Below are 24,064 nucleotides of genomic sequence, written 5' to 3'. Positions count from 1 at the left end.
GCGGAAGGCGCCTTGCCCCGGGCGGGCCGGCAGAGCGGGGGCTCCGGCGGTGGCGGGGTCGGGGTCGGGCTGCGCTCCCGGGCGCGCTCCAGCCCCCTGCGGCTCGGCGGGCACCGCGTCCGGGAGCCGCGCTGCGCCCGCGGCGAGTTGAGTCGGTGTCGCGGGTTTGTTGCCGCCTTCGCCCGTTTTGTGCCCGTCTGCGCTCCCGCGGGGCTGCGTCGCTGGGAACCGCGCGTGTCCGGATCGGTTGTGAATGGCTGGTGTAGTAACCGGGCATCCCGGTGGAGAGGAACCTTGTCCGCCTTTGTGTGCAGTGATTGTGGGCATCTGTGAGTGCCTACAGCTCTGGCACATCTCCTGAGGTTGCTTGTCTAGAGGCAGCAGAAGGGGAGGTTGATATCTGTGTAGTTGCACAGACAACCGGCCAGGTAGAACGGTTTTGTACTGGTGTTTGCTGTCGGTGTGCGTACCGACCAGCTTTGATGCTACTGCATCAGTCCAGCTCGTGGTATTCAACAAACTGCTGGAATTGTCAGTCGTGATCCGCAGGAAGGCAAGAAACATGATTCCAGCTGGGACAGAGCAGGAGCCTGATGCCACTGAGAAAGCTGGGCAGAGAGGCTGGTCGGACTCTGCAGGAACAGGAAACTTTTCTTGAGTGAAGGTGCTGAAAGAAGAGGTTTGCCAGGAATGGGGCTATGGGGATTGAAACAGCTCTGTGCGCTGCCAGTCGTGTCCCAGGGTCCATAGTGCAGAGCTTTCCCTGCCACATCTGAGCTACCCAAGCTCTGCGTCCTTTCCAGGCTCGTGTTGCTGGAGCTGAGCGTTTCATCGCTGCTGAGCACCGACCTTGCTCAGACTTACTCCGAAGATGAGGAAAGTTAGCGGGAGTCCTGTTCCTGTCTAAATGCTTTGACTCGGGTACTGGGAGTGGAGCAAGTTTGTGGATCTGATGCCAGGAGAGACAGAGCTGTGCCTGTGAGTGAAAAACTAGTGTCATTTCCTCAACCCCCTGAGGCGTATTTCCCACCTCCAAAATAAACTGTCTCTCCCTGGAAGCTTTCTAGAAGGGTAATTAAAACATTTAACAGCTATAAGTTTCTGCTGCTTCAGGGCACTGAGGAAGGAGCTGGGTCCTGCTTTGCCAGCTTGAAGCTCCGAGGCAGCAGGGGCAGTTGGCCTGGACTGTGCTTTGAAGTGTGTGATGTCATTACAACTTCGTTTCGTTTTAAAAATAAAATACTTTTAATGGGAATACTGCCCAGCTTTTCTTGAGTGAGAATAATTTTCCCAGTCCTGCGTTACAGCAGTGGGCTGTTTTTGCTTGGGATAGCGAAGGTAAGGTAGGGTTTCGACAGGTGCACCCACCTTTGCTCCGGGTCAGGGGGACCTGGACGCCAGGCTTCCCACGGTGTTCCCACCAGGAGGGGGAACTCCTGCGATGTGCAAGGAGCAGCACCAGCCTTCCTCTGCAAAGATCTTCACTGCTTCCTTTCTCCTCCCCCAGCCTGACCCCGGCACCGTCAATACTGTCCAATAATGCCATTGAAAAACAAACAGATGAGTGAAGCTGTGTGTTTGCTTAAATAATAAATACTTACCGACTAAGGTATGTTTATGTTATTTCCTTAAACAGTCTCTTACTGGGGATAGACATAAATAGTTTAATTTCCCCAAGACTTTGTAAACACTGATTTAAAACTAAGAGGAGCAAGTGCACCAACTGCGCTTGTTGGCTCATTAAAGCCCCCTAGGAAGTCTCCAGATCGTACATGCAGCTCCTTTGCGCCAACTGTGTTCCAGTGAGTGCCATCAGTGGTTCTCCCCCATCCCTTCCTCCCCGTTCTCTCAGCCAGCTGGCATGCCACGAGTTTTCCACATTTGCTCCCTTTTTCCCCGTAGTCCTTATCTCCAGGAAATCTGAGGCAGGACAAAGGGCAAGGTACTCCTACAGGTTAAGGTGCCAGCCAGCATGGGTCTAAGTCCTTTGGGTGATAACTGTCTGGTCTGGAACTGGTAGAAGGGGTTGCCAGGTGAATGCAAGGGAGATACAGCTTGATATGGGACAGGACTGTGGGCAGAGGTGTGGTGAGAGGGATGTTGAAGAGAAGGAGATGGGAATTCCCCATCTCTCCTTTAGAGGACACCTCAAGTCTCTCCTGCTTTCCATGCTCCTCTGCTCCTGGGCTGGAGAGAGCAGGAGGCTGTGCCTGGGGAGATGGGGAGGACACGGGGCAATCCAGATCCTGGTGCCATAGTGCACTGGGATGGAGGAAGGAGCTCAAGGTGAGGATGCAGGCGTCCTGTGCGAGGACCGGCCGTGCTTCCTACCGTCTCCCTCGCTGTAGGAGCAGCAAGTGTACAGAGAACATGCCAAGATGGTGCAAGGAGGCAACATCTTGCCTCGCTCATCCAACTGTCACACTACACAATACACAAATATTCCTCTTGGGTTTGTGTTTGAAACCAAAGCTGTCATTTGAGTGAACAGCAGGGGAGTGACGTCCTTCCAGCATTTACTGGTGTATGGGAGGGGAGAGGCGGCGTGGGGTGATGGCCTCACGCCTGGGTTGGCTTACAGTAATCTCAGTAATTTCGTGGTGGAGCCATGCTGATTTAAGATGCCTGGGGATCTAGCACAAGGACTGCAGTGCACGTTGGTATAAATACTGAGAATTCTGCAGGGATGACAGTGTGCCGAAACAGTAGCGTCTGGCGTGTCAGGGCATGATGATTACTAAGCTCCTGAGGGTTGAAGAAAATCTTCCCTCATGGGAAAACTACTAATTAATTATCCACTTATGGCTTCCCTAGCCCATTTGCTGAAAAAGATGGTCATGAGTGCCAGGTTAGAGATCGTTCTCTGCTCAGATGTGAGGGTTCCTGTGCTTGATTCCTCAGGTTGTTTCTCAAAAAGTCTTCAAAGTCTAAGAAGAGCAACACACCAAATTATATGGCACAGACATTTCTTTGGAAACCCAGTTGATTGCTCTGGGAAGCAGAGTTTTTAACACTGACTGTGAGGATGCTGAGGAGTAGAGGTGCCTGTTTCCGCTTGCCCTGCACTGGTCCCCAACATTTTCACCCTGCTGGGCTCAGCTGATGATGGCAACTTCTCCCTTCAGGCCTGCACTTCAGGTTTATGTGTGTGGCATCATTTCTCACCATGCATTAATTACTTCTGGGGTTGAAAAGCAGGGCAGTTCCTTCAGGTCTCCTTAGGACCAAACACCAACATATTTTCTTCTCCTGCCTCTTACATGTGTGCAGGAATAAAGCCACAGGAAAGGTAAACTCCACACTTAGCTTAGGGGCAGCTGCAGCCCTGAGGTCTCTGCCATGTGGACACTGGGCAGGCTGCATAAAGTTGCAAAGAACCTCATTGTGGTGCAATTTATGGGGAAGACAAGAAAAGTGCTTCGTGGCTTTCACGTTTAACCTCCTTGTTCCTGGGATTCCCTGTTCTCCCTGGTGTGTTTTGTTGCAGGGCTGCCTTTTTCCTGCAAAAGCTGGTGGTTGTGTAACCTTTGCCTGAGCTTGTGTGGAGCGTGGATTACCTCCCACAGGAGCGTTAACGAGTAGGTCAGGAGATGGGAGAAGGATGAGCCATGTGCTTCTTCTCTCGACTAACATGAAACCAAAACCAGTATTTTCAAAGCAGTTGACTTTAATCTGGTCTTGTTGTGTAATTCCATTGGAGTTACTTGTCTTAGAACAAATAATTTAATTTTGGCCCCTCCTCAACCATAATGCGTTCGAGTGGCTGCAGACACATGGGTTGCAGTGAGAGACACAGCCGGCGAAGCCCGGTGGAAAGCAAATTACCTGGTAATAAGACAAATTGAACGTTGACAATTTTATGTGATTAGGGGAGCAATTAGAGAAAATAGCAGAAGTGCACTTGCCCAGCGGTTCGTGTGCTGGTGGACATGGGGTGGCAGCTGTTCTGCAGGGCTGGAGACATCCCTGGGCACGGCGCAGTGGCCGCCCCGCCGGGTCCTGTCTCCCGACTGCGATGGGAAGATAACAATGAAAAGCCACTTGCTGGCTTTCTGTGCTGGTGATGCTAGGGTGTTTTTCCCGTGTCCCGATGCAGACAGGCAGGTTTGCTTATTCACAGATGATCTGCGTTATACAGAGCCATGACTTAGTTTTGGCTGGTGCAGCCAGGGTTGTATCCAGACCTGTTGCACAAAGTTGAGCAGGGAGAGCATTTTCTTCTGGGTTCTTCCCTTTGCTCCCAAGATCCCTGTAGCTGTACAGATCACATTGCTGAGGCAGGTGGTCAGTGCTCTGCCTTGTATGTATCTCATCCCCTCCTGCTCCACCCTGCCCTCATCTCTGTGTCTAAAGCTGCTCACCCCACAACGTTGTTTAAAGTCAGTGAGCTCTGTGTAAGCTCAGCACCTTCCAAAATCAAGCCTGCGTGGTGCCACTGACACATGGACCTGTTCCTGGCTGCATCCCCGCACTCCCTCTGCCTCCCTCCCTGTCCCCGTCTCATCTCTGAGAGTCGTCTGCACTCACACGCTGTGAAGCTGAAGTTGCAGTCGGTGGCCGCTGTTCAGCGCTCGCTTTGTGGTGGCACAGCTGGCGGCCACAAGCCCCGGCGCTGCCGCTGGCTGTGGCAGAGCAGCAGGGCAAGGACTTCACTGCAGCTTAGAGGAAGCCGAGCAAAGGGCCGGCGTGGGGTGACGACGGGCACGTGCTCAGCCATCTGCTCGGGCTCCGCTTGCTCAGAGCTGCATTGCTGTCAGGGTCCTTATTTTCTTTGACTTTTCCCCCCCATTTTCTGTTTGAGATGGCACACACAAGTTCTGCCCTTACAGTTCCCATGGAGACAGGTATGGTGCCATACATTAAAGGGGGGTGAGGCACAGTCAGGTCTTGCCCGAACCAGCAGTTACCTGCATTGATTTGCACAGCATCCCTCCCAGCAGGAACCCAGGATAAGTCCTTGTCACATTCTTTGTCTTCAGAAACAAAACTCTAACCCATACCCTCCTCTCTTATTTTGTATGTGGGGCACAGCAGGAACATTCGAGTGTTGGGCTCTGGCACCCTGGGGACACCTACACTATGGCTAGTCCTGCCTGCAGGTTTCCACCTTTATGCTTAAAAGTCGTTGAAATGAGTAAACTTTGACATTATCCATTTCAGCATCTGAGCAGCCATTCTCATAGCGTCCATGTAAAGCTCACAGTACTGTGTTCAAATGCAGAAGGGTTAATTTGGACTGATGAATGGCAGCAACTGAATCCATCTATTTCATGTTCTTTGAGGAGGGAAAATAGTCAGCACACTGTAGGATACTTGTAAGGTACAGGAGACTCTTTTGGGCTGGGTTTGCTTGTGAAGTGCAGTGGAATGGGTCTGGACATGACCCCTCTACCCTCATTCCGAGGAGGGTGGGTGAGAGTTTGGTGCAGGTGAAATGGGACCCATGGCGAGGAGACCCACTGGGCAAGTGTGTAAGAGCCAGTAGCTTGAAGCCAGTTGCTGGTGGAGGATGAAGTTCCTTTCTCTCCTCCTCTTCGCTTTCATCCACTTTCCATTCTGGAGTTATCCGTGTTCTTGGATCTGACTTCCAGGTCATGTCGCTCATATTGCTCATGCAGTTCAGCATCTGCAGCTTTCAAAGTCTTGCAGTAGGAGCCAAGCTAAATAATCCACCCCATTTTTTACCATATGGATATGTCAGTGAAGTGCGAAGCAATTATCTTGTTGCTGGTATGAGTTTAAGAGCCTTGCTGGTCCAGGGAAAATCACAGAAACTGACTGCAAACTAATTGCAAAGATGCCTTTTATGAGTGCACGATTCTCTGTGCGCTGTGCTTGGCTGCATTATCTTATTGCTCAGATCTCTTCTATTATAACTCATAAAAGAAAACAACCAGCCCTACCTGCACTATTTACATTTAATAAGATAAAGCAAGCGTTACTTGCACAATGGTGATTAAAAATAACCAGGAAAGTAGGAAATCAGAGGAAGGAGGGAATTTCCTTTCTTCTGCCTGCTGGGTTCAGGATTTCCCTGATCCACTGAGTAACCATTACCACTGAAGGAAGTAACTGCTTAAAGAAAGGAGAAGAATGGGCTCTTCATGAGACGCCGTGGTGTGTGAGACCTGTGGGGGAGAGTCTGTCATGAAGTCCCGGCAAAGTGAGTGCAAATGTCTGTGAAGACCTATGCACAATGTAAATTATTAGTTCATAGAAGGATGCCAATGATTTTAAGCTGAAAGAAGGAGATTCAGGCTCGACATGAGGAAGAGGTTTTTTACACTGAGGGTGGTGAGAGCCTGGCCCATGTTGGCCAGAGAGGTGGTGGATGAACCATCCCTGAGACATCCCAGGCCAGGCTGGACGGGGCTCTGAGCAACCTGAGCTGGTGAAGATGTCCCTGCTCATGGCAGGGGGGCACTGGGGAGCTGGGAAGGTCCTTTCAACCCAAACTATTCTATGATTCTATGATCTCATGTGTTTCCAGGTTCCTCCCCATTGCATTGGGTGTCAGGGTGTGTGTTCAGTCATCACTGTGAGCCCAGCCTGCAAGCCAGGGACACCAACATGTGCTTGGTGAGGAACAAAACAGGCTTTGAAAGCTCATTTATAGAACATCTCAGGTTACTTTGTAGTTTCAGGGTAAATAGGATTTTTGCGTGTTTACCAGTAGCCAAGTGTTCCTGCTGCGTGGTGCTTTGCTGACGAGTGGGACTGTGGTCTGTGAGCAGGCTCTGTTATTTATTATTAGCAAGGATGATAACGGTGGCAGCAGATTGACTGTGTCTCTGGCTCATCCGTGTTTATCCGCATCCCAAGAACTCCGTCCCCCTCAGCATCGCCACCTGACAGATGAGCTGTGAGCTACTCAGGGATGTTTGGCTCTGCAACGTTTCCCAGTCAATTCCTCTCCCTTCCACAGCCGCATCCCTCTCCCTTAGCAAACAGCTGATCTTTCACTACTCTTTGGTTCCCCGGACATTTATTTTTACAGCTTTTGTTTATTTAAAAACAAACACACAAAATAATTAGCAACGAGAGCCCAGATCAAGGATCCAAAAATAGGGAACCCAAGAGAGACCGAAAGCTCTCATCCTGGCACGCGAAAACATTTTTAGGTGATGAAGACTTTAAAAATCCCAGCTAAAAGCAACAACAGCAAGAAAAGCAACCCAAAGACATCTGCAAAGAAAAATGGCAAACACAGCACACAGTGATTATCATCCGTCACGGAAGCTCAAACCCCAGGCAAAAATAGCGTTGGGCAGAGGATGCTGTGCAGCACGGCATGGGGCAGCCGCCCCACGTCGCTGCCTGTCCTCCCACCCCACTGCTCAGGGAAGGGGTCCCTTGTGGGGCCATGCGGTGACATCCAGGCCCTCGGAGCCCTGTGGTGACATCCAGGCCCTTGGAGCCCTGTGGTGACATCCTGGCCCTCGGAGCCCTGTGCCGGCAGCCGGGTCGGACACGAGTTGCTCCCGGGATGGACGCGGTCGCTGACCGCAGCACGGCGGAGGGTGCGCAGAGGGAAGATGGGAGGACGCATTCTGCCTCCCCAGGGAGCTGCAGCCCTGCTGGCCCCAAGGGGTTGTCCTCCTCCAGGGCTTCATGTCCAGCCCACTTTAGGTGGATCTTCATGCCCCCATGACTGCGTGTCCCGGGGAGACCTCCTCCACTCGGCAAAGAGAGGAGGATGTGCACCGCGTGGTGGTGGAGCTCATGGAGGAACCTGCTTCTAAGTAGATGTTCTTTTTCCCATTAAATAGAAGAATAGGAGATGGGTGGGCAACACCAGAAATTATTTATAATTTAAATCCCAGAGCATTTGTAGGAGTTGCCTCCCCTAGTTCCCTCCTTTTATGACAGCCAGATGGATTATCTGTGTCCCTTGTGGAGACTTTGTGGGGAAAGGTCTTCAATCCCATCAGCTTTCCTCTGGCTGTCCTTCTATAAGAGCATTACTTAGACAGTAAACACCTAGCTGAAGTTTAAATTCCTTTGCTCCCCTGCACTTTTTAAACAGTGAGTGAATTAGGATTTCTGTTCTACTTGGCGAAAGGAAGGCGGGGGCTCCTTATCTGCTCCGCTGTGCTGTTGTTAACAGGGGAGACATTGCCAGACTATCTGGAGCCTCTTCTCTTGTAAACTCGTCTCTTTGTCTGTCTGGCCTTTGTGGGCAATGCTAAGCCATGACAGCAGTCCTGAGCGGTGCTCGGAGTGGTCCAGGGGAGAGCGTGGTCTGGGCAACGCTGTCTCCCAAACTTCTGCAGCAGACAGCTCTGTGTGAAGTTACGTCTTAACGTAGTTACATGTTATAAAGCTGTGCTCCCACATGGGGACAGATTCAGGTTGATGATGCTGAGCGCCCTGTCAAACATGAAGCACTGCATGGCCTCTCTCCGTCATCTGAGTTTGTCAAAACACTTAAATGGAGTTGTTTTTGTCCTGGCAGCCCGTGTGCTGTGCTAGGTGTTGTGTGTCCTCCAGCCAGCGCAGCGCTGGGGATGGAGTACAAGGCTGGTGTAAATGCGGTATCGTGGTATGTGGTACCATATGGTAAATGTGGTACCAACTATGGATGAGACTGTGGGCTCCTCAACAGCAAGATGCCACTTCCACTGCCGGGAGTGTGCGCGTCTCACGTGAATGAACATGAAGCCACAGTAGTCATCCATCCAGGTTTGATTATAAATACAGACGGTTTTCCTAAACAGATTTTAAGATTGCGCTGTGTCGGGTTTCTGCTGAGCTTTCCTTCACACATGGCAAGCTTCCCCTGGGGAATTGACGGTGTCTGCAGAAATCTGCCACTTCCACTGGTGTGCTGGGTGTGCAGTGGCCACTGCAGTGTGATCTCTCCACCTGAACTCAGCTATGGAACGTGAACATTTGCAGGGAGTCCCTACAAGCACATCGCTCTTGGTGACAGGTTTGCATACCCCAGACAGCAGAGATGCTCTTGTCTCGTGTCGGGAGCTGGGTGCAGAGAATCTGCTGCTGATCAGCCCCTGGTGGGGATCGACCTTATCACACCCAAGTGCCCCCATCTAACTGAGTGGTTACAAAGATGGATCACATGCAAAACTCTAAAATCTCACTCCTGAGGCTTTCTGTAGGACTCACGCTGTATTCAACTGTTGGGGAAGGATCTTCACATGAAGATTGATGGACTTGATGACGAGATGCGCTTAGGCAGGAATTGCTGACTGCAAATAAGTGGCTGGAGAATGATCTGTTAGGAAGGTATTGCATGGGAAAGGACATGAAAGTTAGAAAGCAGGGAATCAGCAAAACACACCAATTAATGCTGAAAAAGAGCAAACACAGTAACAGCATTCATGGAGAGGAATGCGATGTGTAAGGCAGGGGAAGGAGCCCTTGCTCCCAGCACACTGCGCAGGATGGGTGCGGGAGGGACCGCGGGGCTCCCGGGAGCAGCAGCCGAGCGGAGCTGGGACAGGCTGGGCTCCGGGCTGCGTTTGTGGTGCTGCTCTCCAGACACAGGACCCACTGCAGAAAAGAGAGCGATAAACAGATCTCAGTGTTTGTTTGGAGTGGGAAGAGAAGGCACAGCAATAAAATGCAGCAAGAAAGATTTAGGGTAGAGCCTAGAATAATCCCTACGTGTGGTCCCCCTGGGAGACAGTGTGAGGAAGATGCGGAATCTCCATCCCCATATGTCCTCTGCAGCAGGTTAAAATATAGTTGGTTCTGATTAAACAGCTCCTCAGGGTCTCTCTGCAGCCCTTCTTCTCCATCTGATTTTTCTCTCCATGGCCTAAGAATCTGGTTTATAGTCTGTCTGAAGAGAAATGTGACGCTGAAACAACTAAATGACAGACCTAGCAGATTTTCTTGGTAGTATTTTTTTTGCATCCCCCCCCCCCCCTTTTTTTTTTAAGTGACAAATGGAACCTTCCTGTGGGAAAAGTCTGTTTTCTGTGGAGTGTGTTTTTTGTGGGAAAGCTAAAATCACAAAGAAAACTCATGGGGAAAAACGGTTTACTTGCTGGATCTGGGCACCACATTGTAAAAGAGATATAAAGCTACTGGAGAGTGTCCAGAAGAGGCTACGGGGTCGGTGAAGGGTTTGAAGGGGAAGCTGTGTGAGGAGCGGCTGGAGTCACTGGGGTTGTTCAGCCTGGAGGAAACTGAGGGGAGAGCTCATGGCAGTCACAGCTTCCTCACAAGGGGACAGGAAGGACTGACACCGAGCTCTCTGGTGACCAGTGACAGAGCCCAGGGAACGGCAGGAGATGTGCTGGGGAGGGTCAGTTGGACATGGGGAAAAGGTTCTTCACCCAGAGGTGCTGGACACTGAACAGGCTCCCCAGGGAGGTGTCACGGCCCAACCTGACAGTGTTCAAGAAGAGACTGGACAACGTCCTCAGACACACGGGGTGACCTGTGGGGTGTCCTGTGCAGGGACAGGAGTTGGACTCGATGATCCTTGTGGGTCCCTTCCAGCTCAGGACATCCCGTGATTCATTCTGTGATCTACTGACTTGATGGTGATCAGAAGTTTTATTGGATTTGCCAAGTTGGTGCTTATGATTTTGATGCTGTTATTCATGAGGGTGTTATTCCTTTGAATCAAAAGCATGGTTAAATATAATAAACAAAAGATACAGATAACCGGGGAGGAGATTGTCTTGGTTCAGTGTTTCCTGCTTCCCTGTACAGAGGCACTTTGTGCTGGTTGCCATGGGTGTTTCTGAAGGGTGCGTTGCAACCATGGCTACTCCTGCCTTCTTCCTGAGTGCACCCAGGATGCATATCCAAAACCTCTTGGTGCTTATTCAGCGTATGTTTCCTGGCAGCTCCCCCACCCTGTGAGCCCAGGGCTACCTGGGAAGGTAGAGAAACAAAGACGGACTTAGTGCATGGCGAGGGTTAATCTTCTTTGTGCTGCTCCTTTTCACGGTGGGCTTTGGAGAAGCTATTGGTGTGTCTGCCCTGGGCTGGCTCCTGTCCCCACCAGGTGGGAGATGCTCATTCCCAGCAAGCAGGTGGCTGGGAGAGTACTGGGCTGCAGGAGCATCATCGCTCTGGTGCAGGGAATAGCTGGGGAGCAGGGCCTGGGCACTATTTGTTCAGCCAAGATAAAGGACTTTACACTTCTCTCTCTCCCTCTAAGGTGGATTATTGTATTTTTTTTAATGTTCGCCATCATTCACTAAATAGGGGGCTTTTATAAGAACACATCTGTAATTTCTTTCATTAGCGATGTATGTGCAGACACAAGGTTTTGGGTAGTCACCAATCACACCACTTACTGCTTATTGTAATGTCCCAACACTTTCCCTCCCCCCTCGCCACCCCAAAGCAATTAGCAGGAAATTCAGCTGCTGCCTGAATGGACACATTTTCAGCAATCTTCCTTAATTCTTTATTTACTGTAAAATAAGCAGGAAAAAAAGGTGAAATCTATTCCTCTTCCAAGGATGGATTCGTTTTCATCACATCTCAGACTCTCTCCCCTGCCCCTTCCCCAGCTCTATTCCGATTTCCGATGAGCTGTGATGAAAAGCAGGCAGGAAAACATCTGATAGCTGCCCATGAATTCCTCGAGTGAACACGTTTCAGAGGTAACGAGCGTGACAAAATCAGAGCTATTCTCAACCAACACTTGGAGCTGATGCTGTCCCTTCTGCATTAGACAGTGACTGGTACTGAGTGACTGAAACTTCTGGATCGTTTGTAGCAGGACCTGGTGTAATTTCCTACCATGAAAAGCAAAATTAAATGCCCAGTGCTTATAATAATGCAGGTTTTTAGCAATGGGGATGGGGCAAGGTGAAGCCAAGGCGGTGGGTGTCACATTTGCTGGGCACTCATGTCCATCACCCACCGTGTGTGACGCCGGGCTCCTCATTTGCGGGGTCTGACTGGAGCAGCTGGTGTCACTGGGGACTGTTTACATGAGGCTCAATGGGAAATCAGTTCTGTAAACACTGCCAAAGGAGTGGATATTATTTATTTAGTGTGATAATGCAACAGCGGTGCGTTAGTCAAACAGTAATTAGCAACAGGTCATGCTGTAATTAGGGAGTCAGTTGCAGCTGGCTGCCTCTTAGTGCCACCAGTAAGTCAGCAAGTATTGGGGGTCCTTAGGGGATTAGTTTGGGAAGCAAGTGCTTTCAGGCACAGTTAGGACTGTTTGTGAACACGTAGATCTTTTTCTTTGTCTCCCTTTATCCTATCAATTATCGCAACACAAGGCTCTGAAGGGGCACTTGCCTCTCTCTTAGTTGCATGAAATCTTGAACAAAAGCTCCAAACAGCTCTCTTGAGTGATTTAATCTCATCTGAAAGAGCTTGAAGTCTCAGGGAGTACAAAGGAGTAATTCTTTTCTCTCCTCTTACAAAGGGGAGAGACCTGTTCTTCAAGCACAGGTCTGTATTTTACATATGTATTTTTTCTTTTCCCTTCTTCTTGCTTTTTTTAAAAATCATCTCTCCGCAGTTCTATTGTCTGAACATCAGAAGTTTCTCTTGCTTAGACAAGCAGTGAGATTTTGGCAATTCATATGTGAAAGGAAAGAAAATACCTCAATCAGTTCAACTGCATTCATGGTTTTTTTGCTGAATCTTCCTTCCACTCACTGATTTGCTGTGTTCAAAGAATGAAGGACTGAAATCAGTGACTAGAGATGGCAAATAACTACCAGGTAAATGCCACACACATCAGTCTGGATACATGACTCAATCTTCACACCCTTGGATGCTCCTGCAGTGCCTTTGCATTGCAGTTTCATCTTTGGCTTTCCCCTCCGTCAGCCAGACTGTGGGAACGGCTCCCATTTCTGCTCTCCCTTCATCAGATGGGCTCGGAGATTTTGCCGTGCAGAGATTTGCCTCCTGATAGGAGTGTGTTGGTCAAGCTGCGCTGCTTGGCTGCAGCAGTTGTCATCAGTGCAAGTCAAATATGTGCATCTTCTCACTTGTCTGAATTTGCCTGGTGTCAACTTTCAGCCTCCAGAACATCATCTGCTATCAGAATTCTCCCATCACCAGTGTCCTGTTTGTCCAGTACCTGCTTGCAGGACACACTCAAGTCCTTCTTCACCTCTCTTGGAATAAACTAAATAGATTGCTCGCTAGAAATATCCTATGGTAAAAACATCTCTTCCAGTTCTTTCCTAAGGCTCATGGCCTTTCTCCTATGCATTTCCAGCTATCCAGCATCTTTCTTACATATCAACATGGAATAAGGCACTATAGCAGTCCCATAACTGCTTTCTCATTTCAAGATCCTCCTGACAATTACATGACTCAGGACAAACGGCAGTAGGCGCTTGCATTGAGCCACTGGTGAGCAGGCACCTCGTGTCCTTTTCAAAGTCATCTCTTTCCAACGCCAAATTGCCCTCATCCTGTAAATACTGCCTTTATTTTGGCTTCCAAATATGTTGCCTCACCTTGGCTATCGGATGTGGGCAGTGCAGATTGCTCGGTGTCTGCATGCTGCCCCCTGAGGTAGATCAGTCCCCCTGATCTTGGTCACCAGCAAACCCTGAGAGATGATTTAAAGAGGTTTTTCCTTGACCAGGTGAAAAACTGAATAGCAGAAGCCCCAGTAACAGATTCCCAAGCGACAATGATAAACCCAGGGTTGTTAGGCAGCGTTTCCATGTTTGCATATACATTTGAGGCCTCTGACTGTGCTACGTTTAACTCTGCTCAAGAGTCCTGTACAGAGTTGGTGTTATCTTTGCTTCTTTATCAAAACCTCATGTAATACCAATCAAACGCTTTTCTGAAGTAAGATAATACAGCAGTTTATTTCAGCAGTGTTGCTGTTGATTACCACAGAAAACATCAAGATGGCACACTGATTCACGGTGATTTGCCAAATTCTATTCCCTGCCTTTAATTCTCGATGAACTGTATTCTTTATGAGGCATTTTATTATTGTGCTGGAGAGCAGTTTTGCATTGATAGGCTTATAATTACCTAGATTATCCACTTTATTCTTTCAAAATATTTGTACATTTTTTCCTTAACTCTGATTGTCCAAGTTCACTGGAAATCAAGGCAACCATGTGTAAAGTTCCTTACCCAGCTCCCTAAAACAGTACTTTTAAAGAAAAAGATGCCATTGTCTGGACTTGCTAATTTTGAAGCGTGTAGCATTACCAACTGCTGTTTAACATTTTGTTTAATATCCGTGGGGATGGAAAAGTTCATCACCACATAATACGCCTCCCAGAAATAGAACAGAAGTATTTATGGGTGGTGTCTGCTTTTCCTGAATCATGGTCAACAGCGCTTCCATTCTCCAGCTGATCAGCTTAACTTTTAATATTTATTTTCTTTGCAATATGCTCAAAACCAACCTGTTTTGCAGCCCACAGATTTGTCTGCAACTGTTACTGTTCGCGGACTGTTTCCAAGCCTTTGCTGTGTACCCACAGCTACCAGCATCCCCTTCCTTCTCATTGCAGCATCTTTGAAACCACGCCCCAGCTGTGACATCCCACCCGTGTCCAGCTCCGGGGATGTTGGGTTGACGATCCTCTGTGCTGCGGGACTGACCTGATGGTTATCGCTCTCTTCTGGTTACAACTTCCCTTTTTGGTTCAGCTCCCTGTTTTCAGCTGTGTTAAAAGCATTAGATGTTGTCTAAACTCTTTAATGCACATTTGTTTCTTTGTGTATTCCTGCTCTGGCTTTTTCTTTTCTGTTTGCTCCTCAGAAACAGAAAGAGCTGCTACGATGACCTTTCTTACTCCAGTGAACATTTCCTCTTTGTGTAGCTCCGTGGTGTCCCATGCAGAAGCCTTGGCCCAATGCAGTTGTGCTCATCTTCTACATGGTGCAGCAGGATGAGAGAATAACCCACAGCTGGTCCAGGGTAACTGGTGCTTCATCACATCTCATCCTCAGTGGGATGCACATCCCTGAGTCCCTCCTGTATCACGAGGAATGAGGCCTGAATCCCTCTGCATTCAAGTCCTGCCATATTTTCAGTTCCTTCCTCCCTTTCGGGGTTTCCAGGTTCCCTGCAGAGCTGAAGTGAGTTGATTGGGAAGCCTGCGCTTCACTAGCAACGCAAAGGGGGACATGGTTACCACACACCCCCCCCATCCTAGAAAGCCTGACAGAAACCAGCCTGAGGATATTATTCAGGGAGCAGCAGCCTGAAATGAGCAGAATTTGAAAAATGCACTTGTTCAAAGTATGCGTGCCAGTAGAAATAACTGTTCTCTGTGAAACAACTGAACATGAGCTGCATGGCATCTCGCAGTTGCCAGGTGTCTGGTGCCAGACACAATTAGCATCGGGACAGCTTTTTTTACCTGGAAAATCTGGCTGATGAGAACTCACAGCCCACCTAAAGCATGTCCTGTCATTCTTTCTTTGGAAATAACCATTTGAAAGCAGTTTGCCCTGTGAGCTCACTTATCCCACTTCCCATCAGGGGTGCCGTAAGCCTCACAGCTTTAGCCCACCAAAGAGCGACCTCCAGGTCTTGTAGCTCTGAGCTTATTTCGATTTCTGTACTTTTAATGACCTGAAAAGGACTGAGTAATTTGGTAATCAATTTGAAAGAAGCTGAAAACACCAGCAGCATCTTGGGAGGTGCTGAGCTCAGCTGAGTTCACTAGGAGAAGATGCTTTCTAACCAGGGGCACACCAGCTCAACCCATGGCCCCAGGCTGCCCTTTATAGCCCAGCAGGGCTGAGCCTGGCTTAACAAATTGCTGCTCTGCGATGGGACCATGTCTTGGTTCTAGTTGGGTTGATGAGCCCGCAGTGCCCACAGCTGGGGCCGGGCTCGTGTGAGTCCCCACACCCTGAGTTAACATCCCAGTCAGGAGTTGAGTCCACAGGGGTGGTTTTAACTGCTTTCTCTCACCAAAAAGTGTGTGCTCTGGTTGTTCCACTCTGCTCACCACCACAGGACGTCACCGCTTCATTGCTGCAGGATGTAAGTACCCACAGCCATCTCAAAGTAGTTCTGTTACTGCTATGAAATATTTGGGGCAAACTCTTCTGCAGGTAACATCAGAGCTTGTGTGCTGAGAATGTGTTATAGCACATTCCCTCTTGCATCATCTCTGTCTTTTTTAAAAGTAATTAATTAATTAACCTTTTGACTTTCCCTGATGGTATCAGCTTCTTAACCAGGAAAGATGGTGGCTGTGCACTTCATGTATTTTGTGCAGATCTGGAGAACCGCATGGTCTCTTGGGGGCTGGAATCATTTTAGCTTGCTGCTCAACTAAGTTTTTGAAGCAAGCCAGCGGCAGATCAGGTTTAAGATGAGCATACTCAGCCCGTTTTCTCTCCAGAAGCTGTCATCCTTTAATGGAGTGTGAAGAAATGGCAGCAGAAGCGTGAGTCAGTTGGGTTGGTTACATATATCTGCAGCTCAGGGATCTGGGGGTTTTGTCTCTGCCTCATTTTCTAAGATGTCCTGTGGACTCATGGCGTTTCCACTCATGGCTCTGCTCTGCCTGTGCCAGCCACGAAAGCTGATGCCAAAGTGTGAATGTGATGCAGTGAGTTAAACTGTGTGGGATCAGTGCCCTTGCTCAGACAGACGTGTCTGAAGGCAACAGCTTCACACTTGTATTAGTGTATTTGTCTTAACCCCCCAGGTGTAGAGAGTTTGGGGTTGGTTGTTTTCCAGCAGGGGTGGTGCTCATGTCGCAGCAGGTCTGTTGGCCCCCTTGGGCAGGAGGGGTGAGGGCTGTCCCTGTTGGCTTTCACACCAGCGCTTGTAATTTCCATCTAAGCCTCTGTGAGATGTTCTCTGCTGCAAAGGTATTCTGACAGGTGCACCCCAAAACTTCACATCAATAATCGGTTTGGTCAGAGAGAAGTAACAAGGAATATTTAATGTCTGAGATCTAAAGCTTCACTTAAACCATTTGCACAGCTGAAATCACAGAAGATGCAATTCAGCACAACCCTACTGATTTATTAGTCATAGTTACACACGAGTAATTACCACAAACAAAGATACCCAGGCCAGGAAAGACTCTTTGTTTCTGCTGAAGTCCAGGGGTTGCAGAACCATAAACACAGAGAGTGGCGTGTCTCAGTGCCTGGCTTCAAAGCTGATTATTTCCTGCTTGCATTTCACAGGCTACAAAACCATCTTATAGCAGCAATAAAAATAAAGCAGAGGAATTTTATTCCAACACAATAAAGTTATAGTCGTGCGTGACCTCCAGATGGGGAGTGGAATGTGTCCGCCACACCATAAGCCGTGTAGGAAATGGGGCAGGAGCTGAAGACTGCGCACAAGGCGAGTTACGCCCGGTCCCTCTTGTGCTAGGGATGAATCACGGTGCCTGCAGTGCGGTGGCAGCCTTGGAGGCTCCTCTGCAGAACACCATGAGGAATCTTTCCTGGCTTGCTCGCTCGCTCTGACTCACGGTTGCCCTCCTCGGCCCTGGCGATGCGGTGGCTTTGCAGGCAGGACGGGAATCCAAGCGAGGAACCTGTGTTTGCAGGTGACAAAGGCTCGCCTGCACAGATGGCAAAGCAAGGGATAACATCGCGTATTAAAACACGGTAGCTGGGAGCGACTGCGGGCTCTCCCTGTGACATTTCAGCACTGGGTGGCAGGGGGAGATGGTTCCTTCCTGTGCCCTTTCCCTCGGCTTCTCACAGCGGCAGCTGCCATAAGCGGAGCCCAGAGCAGCGCAGCAGCGTGTCTCCGTGATAAGGTGAATGCCCACGGTAATGTGCATTTTCCATGGGTCGTTTGCTGTTTGCTTTGGAGCAGGGTAGCTTTTTGAACACAAGGCTGGAGCCTTAGGCTGCTGTAAGCCAGAGGATTGTCACCAAGTGACGGTCACTGCCTGTGATGCTCTTGTTGGTATAATGAACTCTGCCCTGAGACCACCACTTGTCTCTAAAGTTCATTTTCAGCGGGAGGGCACTATGCTGGCCAGTAATTTATTAGAAGATTGGTAAAAGCAAGGATCTCGGGTGAAGTGCAGAGCTGCTCTCAGCTGCAGCGAGCACCAGGTTGGGAAAGTGTATTTTATAGTGAGGGAAAATTTACAGTGATTTATGGGAAAGTTTTATGACAAATGAGCAAGAAGGAAACGTCATATCCCTGTTTGAATCAAACACATGTCCTTTGTGGTCAAGGAGCACTACCATTGTGGGTTGTCCTTATAAACACAAACCCAGTTGTGACAGTGTCATGGAAATGAAACCCACCTGTGCTTCCACCCATACTTCTGATGCACTTACTGAACTCAACCACCCTTCTTGCCTTCATTTGTTCATTGGTATCTCTTACTGTATCTTGGCTGTTTAAAGAGACCGGCAGCCTCATGCTGGATATCTTGCTTGGCTTCCTATGCTGAGGGTTTGATATTGCAGGAAAAGACTGGGAGTGTTTTGGTTACCAACCGATGGTAATTGCTAAAGGTGAGAGCGGCAAGTTGTGAAAATTCATAAAACTACTGTCTCAGTAAATAACCTCTCAGGTTTTATAGCTGCTTTCTCTCCTCTTATACAAACGTAGCACGGTGTACACAAGGATCTTGTGCAGATGTCTCTGCGTTGGAACAAAGTCACTCTTGAACAGCCCATAGAAACTTTACTGCTGTAAATATTTGGTCCAAGAGAACAGGTGGGCACAGCTGCTTCCATGTACCCTTTCCAAGGGGCCAGCCCTCATATTCTGGTGCCTGTTAGTGTGGTTTTGGCACTCAGACATGGAATTTAAACTTTCATTGTGGAAAGGGCCGAATGTGTTGGTGTCCGGTTGAAAAGGCACAGGGGTGACAAGGAAGCACAGCCGGTCTGTCTGCAGACGGGCGAGCACAAGGTGCTGGTGTCTGCTGGGACCCCTGCGGTCCCACGTCCCTCGGGAGCACAAACCTGTTAAACTCAGCCCATGGCGTTTGGGTTGTCAAGCCAGAGCCTCTCTCCCTGAGTTTTAAGAACCATTCTGTAAAATATCCCTTCAATGAAAGGACATTTCTTCTCTCTTTTTCTATTTAAAGCTGGACTCCTTTTTCTTTTTCAGATGATGTGTCATGTCTGTCTTTTTACTTTTCCCCATTTAAGCAAAGTGCTGTATTTTAACCTGCTGGAGTGACATTTGGTTAAAATCAGCCTGGCAGTCTGTCTGTGCTGACAACCGAGGGGCCGCTTATCATCTTTGTCCTTGGTGGGAAGGAACGAGACAGCAGTGACAGAGAGGGCAAGAAGAGCTGGTGGAGGGGGCAAAGCCTTTGTCACAAATGGGTGGTGGAAATGGAATTATTTTATCTGGGAGTGAAGAACTTGGATCACTCTGTAATTTCCTGCTCCTCAAGTGCTTTCATGGGCAGGAGTTTCTCTTGCAACACTTTTGGGTTTTGGACTGCTCTGCAGTGATGAGCAAGGAATGATCTTGGGGTGGAGGTGACGGCCACTGCAGAGCATCACTTCAGTGTGGCCTGGGAAGATCTTGCCCAGTTGGCCTCTGCTAACAACTTATTTTTCTCTCATAATGATGAAGATTATGACAAAAATCACAACCCAAAATGTGAAATGTGGTGGGAATTGAGCAACAGCTTTTTTTATTCAATCAGAGCTCTCATTTGGCAGAGGTTCACTACAGAAAGTGAGGAGCCTCTTGAAATCACAGTTTCAGGTAGTAGTAGTCTTTATGTTAGAGTGCTTTCTCTGGCCTCAATCAGGAATCACTAATACTGGATGAAAGGTAAATGACTCCCTGTACTTCCAATAACTTATACTCTAAACGTGAGGACAGCAATTTATGTGGGATGGCTAAACAAGCTTTCCAAACATCTATGAGATTCTTCTTATCAGTCCACCGCTCTTTGTTACCCAATAACAGTGGACGTTGACAGGACACCTACACTGAGGTCAGAGGCTGCATCAGGTCATGGTCACTGCACAGCACCCTCTGCTCTAAAAAGGTGAAGCTGGCACAGGATGGGGAAAGGGTGGGGTTTACCTTACATTTGTAAAGACAAGAGTGAAGTCCGAGGACTGCAGTGATCAGTCCAATTCTTCTCAGAGAGTGTGAGAGACTCAGAAACTGCATATAGTGGTTTTTTGTTGTTGCATGTGTGTGTTTGTTGGTTTGTTTTTTTATATCCAGCTTCCTCCTCTGTGGTTCAGTAGAGCAGAAAGAACAGTATGGTGTTTGTCTGTAGGTAAAATGAAATGGGCTTTTCTGACTGCTCAGGCCACCCTAGGCACAGCTTAATCTAAGGTGTCACAAATGATGAAGCAGCACAATCCAGCACTGCAGGAAATGGGGGTGTAGGTTTTGCTGGAGAATGACTCAACTCTTCTGTTGCCAGCAGCTCGGCAGTGGCAGAGAGTGGAACTAGATGGGGCTTGAGTGGGATGGAAAGAAAATGGATGGAGAATGTGCCAGTGTCTCAGTTAACCACTGCCTTGCAAGGAGAACCTCTTACCAGGCTGACGTGGCTATGGCTGTCATCTGGTGGGACGTTTTAATCTGCACTGGGTAGACCAAGACCACCAGGTAGAGCAGGTGAGTTTGTGGTCATGTAAGAGACAGGATTAACTGTTGGCCAACAGTTAACTCCTTGTCGTCTCTGAGAAGTGAATTCTTTGTTAATACCTTAAAGCCACTGAGTAATGTTTCTCCAAGAGTCCCTACAGCTCGGTTGGGATGATACATCAGTTTGTCCTTCACCTCGTTGGGTTTTCCCATTCCTACCCCGCACCACGTGGAGGTGAGGAGGAGAAGGGCAGAGGTGGGGGAGCTGCTGGGGTGCTTGGTGGTGTGTGGGGTGGAGGAGCGAGGCACAAGCACGCAGCTCATCCCATCCTGACGGCTTCTGATCCCCCCGGGTTCCCTCTGTCCCTTGATGAGGCTGGTACTGGGTTGTCGTTCCCAAGTCAGAGCAAGTCTCCTGTGCAGGGGTGGCTGGACTGGTCACACACAGATGGTGTGTCTGTCTTGCTCTTTTTTGGTGGCAGTGGTTAGTGGAGAATACATTAAGAAGTGGAGCTCTTGTCTCGCAAGGAAAGTCTATGGAGCTGTCATGTCAAACCTGCTGGAGGTGCTTTGCCTCTTATTTTTTTCTATTTAAAATATGTTGTGCTTTGCTGAGGTGCAAATACTGCAAAGAGTGCTGACTTCAGTTACGTTTCTCTGGGCGAATGCTTCTTTGTGAAGGTCCTTTGTTTTTCTTAAGGGTTCTATGTTTGATTTTTTTTCTTTTTAATACAGAAAGTTTCAGTTATTGCAGGGGTCTCTGTGGTGGCATGATGGTACATATGTTGTGTAAAATCATTGCACGTTAAAATTACAAAACTTTGCAGAAAAAAATAAAGCAAACAAGATGACCCCAAACTGGAATTTTGACATACAAAATCACTGAAACGTTGTCTTCCATTTTACAAAGTTATCAAAATTGGGTTTATGCTGGCAGCTGAAAGAGTGAAATCATTCCACTTCTCTTAACGGCCTGAATTTGGCCCCTCATGGTAACCGAAGTCCTCAGGTCGATTACTGTGGAGAGTTTTAATTGCCGTCCCTGATACACACGCACGATGTCAGAGAAGCTCTTTTGTGCAGAAGGGAAGGAACACGTGTGATGGGCCGGGTCATACAAGGGTTGAGTGAGGAGGTCAGTGTTATCTTTCTGAGGCAGAAAACAGCTTCCTAATTGAGTATGAGGAATCATTTTAATAACAAAGAATAGCAGCAGGCCCTCTGCGTGAGCCAGATACATTTACAGAATAACTCATGGAGGTTTTTTTATTACATGGTATTGACGTCATTCTTCTTTCTTTGTTGGGACTTCAATGACTACCAGTCTGACCCTGGTGGTGTCGTGGGGAGAGCCAAAAGGGAAGCGAGATCCGATTTTAAAATCCATTATGGAAAAGCTGCCAAAAGCTAAATAATTACAGCGGTTTAGTGTCCTTTGATTATGCGCTTTGTCATATGGGGAAAAATGAAAGTACTAACAGCCCTCAAAGCACTGCGGGTCTCCTGTGCGGTGCTGGGAGATCTCCCACCCTGGGGGGCTGTGGAGTGTGATGCTTTAAATGCGTTGCCCGTTCAGACTCCAATGTTGCTTGTGTTTGTATTTGTGGGGAAAAAGATGACGTGATTGTGGGCGGAAAAACGTGTTCTCAGGGCAGGAAGTGTAAAGAAAAAATAAATCATGTGTGAGCTGCAATATAAGAAATGTGGTTGCTGGCTGTCACGCGGTATATGGGAGATGTAGCTCTTGGTTGTATACAAGCTTCCTAGTTTTATCAAAAACCTTAAAACCTTAATTTTTCTCTATTTTGTACCAAAAATGTTATTTCTAGTGTATAAATAAACACAAAGCAAGTGAAGAAAATAATGGAAACAGGAAAGTTTTCCTGTGTTTTGAAGTGTGTCACACGTGCTGTGACTGAAGGAACAGTGATGCTGGTGCTTAAACAGAAAAGTACATGTTGATGATTAGGCAAGACAACAGTTGTGATTACACTGAAGTGGTGGGTTTTGCTTGATTTAGAAAGTACAAGGGAGTACAGGGGACTGGGATAGTGCAGTTAGGTTACATTTTCTCTGTCTTTTCTTGTTCCGACCCCCTGCTCTTGCCAGCTCCCACACACACATTTCCCTTGTAATTCAGAACTGTAACAGGCGTGAACCACAGCAAAGCAGTTTCATAACTCCCCGTGTAGCAATAAGCACTAAATCGTCTCTCCTGCATAGCGAAGGAACAATTTTCCCTGGAGCAGTGTCAACAGAATTTGCCCATATGTGTCATATCTGTCCTATCTCAACACCAAGATCAGTTTAATATCTATAGTTTATGTTGAGGTGCTGCTTCTGCCCTCAGTCAACCTCTTTGCGCCTCCCTGGTGACCCCAGATGACAACCCGCTTTTGAAGGATTAATTAAGTTAATTTAACCTAAATGCCAGACAGATGAATGACATGAAGTAAGGGGTTACTTAAACCTCTTTGGAGATGAAATAATTAGGTTTCTTTTTGTCTGTGTGAGCTCAGAGACTATTGGTTGTACTTTTACATCTCCAAGACCATCTTCCTGGATATTCTCCCTGCACCTTCGACAGGCAGCTAGCACATCAGCTTGCAAGGTGTTTTGGTCTATGGAAGGACTCCAGAGCAGGAGCACCAGAGAGCTTTTTGCCCCCCAAAATTAAAGTTGGAGGTCGGATCTTAGGGACATAGAGGTGACTTGTTCAGAAACTCCAGACCTCTCAGCCTTATGTTCGCAAAATACAGCAATAGTCTTTAGGTCACCAGGTTCCAGGGTGCCCCTGGAAACACCAGTTGAATGCTTAAGCTGTAAATAGTGACCAAATTCTGAAGGTTTCCACCCTCAGGTAAAAATACCCTTTTCACTTGAGTAAGCTTTGCTTGCAAAATTAAGTATAGTCTCTACCTACTGAAGTGCTAATTCTGGTAAACACTGAGCCAGGCCTGGACGGTGGGTGTTCATTTGCAGTACAAACCTGGCACCGTATCTAGGAAGCCTGAATCAGTATTATTACAATCTTTAATTTGATGCCAAGTAACCACAATGATATTATTTGCGTTTGAGTTGTCATTAATAGCACCGTGGTGGTGGCATTATCCTTGGCTCTAGAGACACAGCACAGGAGGCAATCAACAATCTGAAGTGCTCAGAAATATATCCTGTGTTTTTTTTCCACTGGGTTAACAGCAGCAAATACATGAACTCTCTATTAACGTGGTGCATTCATTTCTTCGGAGGCATGATGGAATTTGGGTAGAATTAAAAATCCCATTAATATTTATATCACTTAGCGTTACTGGAAGTAAGTACATTTATTTTAACTTACGCTGCAAATAATTTAGTTCTTTGTAATTACAGTACTGCTATTCATGAGGCTGCACAATACAGTGTCACAGGAAACCTATTTTAATGTAGTGGTAAGTCAATGTTTTAATTTTGTGTTAAAACAGAAACTAATTTACCAAGCATTCTTGCTTGTGTTTCCCCAGCCGGATTTTGCAAACCTTCTTCACTTGGTCACATTTAAACTGCTTTGTGTAGCTTTGAAGGTTTGGAAGTTGGAAAGCCTTGGGTCCAGTGCAGCTG

The 24,064-nt window shown here is 47.9% G+C and overlaps 1 protein-coding gene across 7 annotated transcripts in view; it reads left to right on the top strand.

Moving 5' to 3' along the window:
- Positions 1-24,064, top strand: part of HTR4 (5-hydroxytryptamine receptor 4) — an 89,442-nt gene that overhangs the window by 4,343 nt on the left and 61,035 nt on the right. Inside the window, exon 1 of one of the 7 annotated variants that reach the window (XM_065029486.1) lies at positions 21-6,579. The exons of 5 other annotated variants lie outside the window; for them this stretch is intronic. The gene's annotated coding sequence lies outside the window, so the exon portion shown is untranslated. Of the gene's footprint in view, positions 1-20; positions 6,580-6,599; positions 15,938-24,064 lie in introns of those variants that run through there. One more of the 7 variants, XM_021301144.2, reaches the window with a different exon arrangement.

This window comes from Columba livia, chromosome 14, assembly GCF_036013475.1.
Source record: "Columba livia isolate bColLiv1 breed racing homer chromosome 14, bColLiv1.pat.W.v2, whole genome shotgun sequence".
NCBI classification, from domain to species: domain Eukaryota; kingdom Metazoa; phylum Chordata; class Aves; order Columbiformes; family Columbidae; genus Columba; species Columba livia.
The sequence above is the reverse complement of the archived record's forward strand: the minus strand, read 5'-3'. Positions and strand labels throughout refer to the sequence as shown.